The sequence below is a fragment of the Populus euphratica genome, unplaced genomic scaffold (genome assembly GCF_000495115.2).
Source record: "Populus euphratica unplaced genomic scaffold, PopEup_1.0 scaffold85.1, whole genome shotgun sequence".
Lineage (NCBI taxonomy): Eukaryota > Viridiplantae > Streptophyta > Magnoliopsida > Malpighiales > Salicaceae > Populus > Populus euphratica.
The window spans coordinates 733,330-736,674 of record NW_011499898.1 but is presented as its reverse complement, the minus strand read 5'-3'; the positions used below and the strand labels follow the sequence as shown (position 1 = coordinate 736,674).

At 25.4% G+C, this 3,345-nt stretch overlaps 1 long non-coding RNA gene across 1 annotated transcript; it reads left to right on the top strand.

The window, feature by feature from the left end:
* Positions 1-116: 116 nt before the first annotated feature.
* Positions 117-767, top strand: LOC105132371 (uncharacterized). Its single transcript, XR_843566.1, has 3 exons — positions 117-337; positions 587-625; positions 728-767. It is a non-coding gene; the product is annotated as an uncharacterized LOC105132371 (long non-coding RNA).
* The last annotated feature ends 2,578 nt before the right edge of the window (positions 768-3,345 follow it).

The following is a 3,345-nucleotide window of genomic DNA, read 5'->3' as shown; positions in this document are numbered from 1 at the left end:
CTAGTTAATTGTTATTTAACAATATGGGTGGATGATATGCCATTGTTCTCCCAGTTAGGTGCATTTGCAATACCTTCATTTGATTATTGCCGAACATTATGAGTTACATTGATGAAAACAGTATTTTTTGGTTTGTGATAAAATCTTATGGAAAATGGTATACCTTTCCTATTGTCAGTACTGGTAATTGCTTCCAATGAGAGGATTTGATCCAATATTTGAGTTATTGTTTTAAATATTTTCCAGGTGTCATGAGGACATGTCTGTGAGAATGATAGATCACATTGTCGATTTCCACCATATTGATATTGATGCTGAATGCCTAAAGAAAGCAAAGGTTATATCTTGACAGAATTACTTTTCCTTTTTTCTGCTGGATTTTCTTTTTTCCTTTCTTGGTTCAAGTTTTTCATTGAACACGTGATTGTGTCAATTTTAATCTCACTATCAACATCTCTTGTTTGTTGTTTCACAGAGGTTCTTTTATCTACTTAAAGAAAAACAGATACATGTAACTGAATTTTTTTTAAAAAAAAAACAATTGCTAATACATGGATCCCTTATGCATCTGTGTCCTCTTTTACAGGATATGGTCATTGCAAGCACAGAACATGTTTCTCATAAAGTAAGCCATTTGACAGTCCAAGACTCTATCTGTGGTTAGCAACCCTCATTTCAATTCCTTACCTATATCATTGGCTAATTTTCTACGTTCTCCTACATGTAGGGTGTGAATGAAAAGCATTTCCTATATTATATTGTTGCAAATATAGGTAAGGAATTGAAATGAGGGTTGCTAACCACGGATAGAGTCTTGGACTGTCAGATGGCTTACTTTATGAGAAACATGTTCTGTGCTTGCAATGACCATATCCTGTAAAAGAGGACACAGATGCATAAGGGATCCATGTATTAGCAATTGTTTTTTTTTTAAAAAAAATTCAGTTACATGTATCTGTTTTTCTTTAAGTAGATAAAAGAACCTCTGTGAAACAACAAACAAGAGATGTTGATGGTGAGATTAAAATTGACAATGTGATCACCTGGAAAATTTTAAGTTAGTATATAGATAATTAAATATTATGTAGGAAAAATAGTTTATAGGTTTAAGTTAGTCGTAGTTAGAAGTTAAAAATTGATAATCAGATTATATTTCATCACCAAATGAGATTGAAATCAATACAGAGAATTCAACTATCCTTCTCTTTTGGTATGGTATTAAATGTAATTGCGCTTCATTGAAAAACACCTCCCCCTCCATGCACTAATGGCTAGCACTAGCGCATGCCATCGATTTGGCAGTATTTTCATCCTTGTTTTATAATTCCAGTTATTAAAATTTAACCTGAATTTGTTATATACTAACCTAATCTAAATAAATAAATAAATTTTAAATTTAATAAATAATAATTAAAATATAAATATTAGAAACCAGTATTAACTTAATCTAAAAATATATTTGTAAAATATTTAATTTTTTTCAATACAATATAATATATACATATCTTAATATTAATATTGATATTGATATACAATACATGTTTATAAATAATATTTATCATCACACACACACTTCAAATATATATATATATATATATTAACTATTTTATTTTTTATTGATTAATAGATAATAGTAGATAACAGATATTCATTAGAAATTCTATAAATAATTTATAAATTTTAAAAAGTTATTAAATAAATAATAAATAGAATGTAAATATTAAAAACTTTAACCCGTAAATACCCGTCAGCATCCCTACTTTTGACCATTTCGAATTAGAAGACAAGGTATAGCAAGAAGTGGGAGACAGTACGGAGAGCAAAGTTCGCACCTTTATACTTTGTCGTTTATAATTTCTCTTGGATCCAGCATTCAATTCCTCACGCAACTTTTTTGTGGTGCAGCATCATACTTTTGATCTATCTCTTCTTTCTTCTATAAAGCAATTTGGTGGCCAAATTTGCGTACCTAATCTGTTTTTCACCTCATCTTTTTTTAAACACTTGTTAACACGTATCCTAATTATTGCGTCAAACATAAAATAAATGTCTTTAAAATATTTCTCTCATTTTAAAATAAAAAAGTAAATAATATATCCATTCTGTCTCACTTTTTCTTAATTTATTTTTTTGTCCTCAAACAATAACTATACACTATTTAAGGTCTCGTTTGTGTACTGAAAAGTAGTTTTTTTAAGTAAATTTTAAGAAAATAAGTTATTTTTTTTTATGTTTGGTAGTATAATAAAAAATAAATTAAAAAATATTTTTCAGTATTTGGTTATATTATGGAAAATGAGTTGAAAAATAACTTATTAATGTTTTATTTTTTTCAAGTTTATTAAAATAACGAGGAACAAATCTTACAAATTAAAAAATTGAATGAAAATGAAGTTGAAAAAAATATAATTTCATAAATTATCTCAAATAAAATAAATAATAATCAAAATAATAGAAATCAAATCTAAAAACAAATTCAAAAGAAGAAGAAATTAAAATAATAATATTAAGATTTCATAAATTATTTCAAATAAAATAAGTAACAATAAAAAGAATGAGGATCAAATTTGATAGATAAAAAATTTTAATAAAAAAATAATAAGGAAAAAGCAAATAAAAATTATAAAAATAAGAACTAAAATTAATATAAAAATTAAATTTTAAGAGATGAAATTGAATAATAAATATTCAAAACAAAATATATAAAATCAAAAATTTGAGAACTAAATTTGATATAATCAGCAAATAATATGACATTTCTAAATTTTTTACAACTTTTAGAAAGTGTTTTCCATACAAATTTTTCAGGAAAACATTTTTCTTAAAACCAAGCTAAATTTTCCTTTAATCAGAAAGCGTTTTCCATTGATCAACTTTTTCAATGACAAACAAATACATGAGAGTTTAGAAATTGGTTTTCTGGAAACCACTTTGTGGGAAATAAACATAGTTCAAGGGTATGTTTGTTTTCTGAAAAGTAATTTCCCAAACTTTCTTGTGTTTGTTTGCCATTAGAAAAATCGGTCAATGAAAAACACTTTCTGGTCAATGGAAAATATTTTCCAGCCAAAGAAAAATTTAGTTTGGTTTTCAGGAAAATGTTTTTCTTTTATTTTGGATGGAAAACACTTTTTGAAAATTGTGAAATATTTAGAAATGTCATATTATTTGCTGATTATATCAAATTTAGTCCTCAAACTTTTGATTGCTATATATATTTTATTTTGAATATTTATTTTTCAATTTTATCCCTTAGAATTTAATTTTTATATTAATTTTAGTTCTCATTTTTATAATTGTTATTTTCTTTTCTCTTTTTATTTTTTTTTTGAAATTTTTTTACTA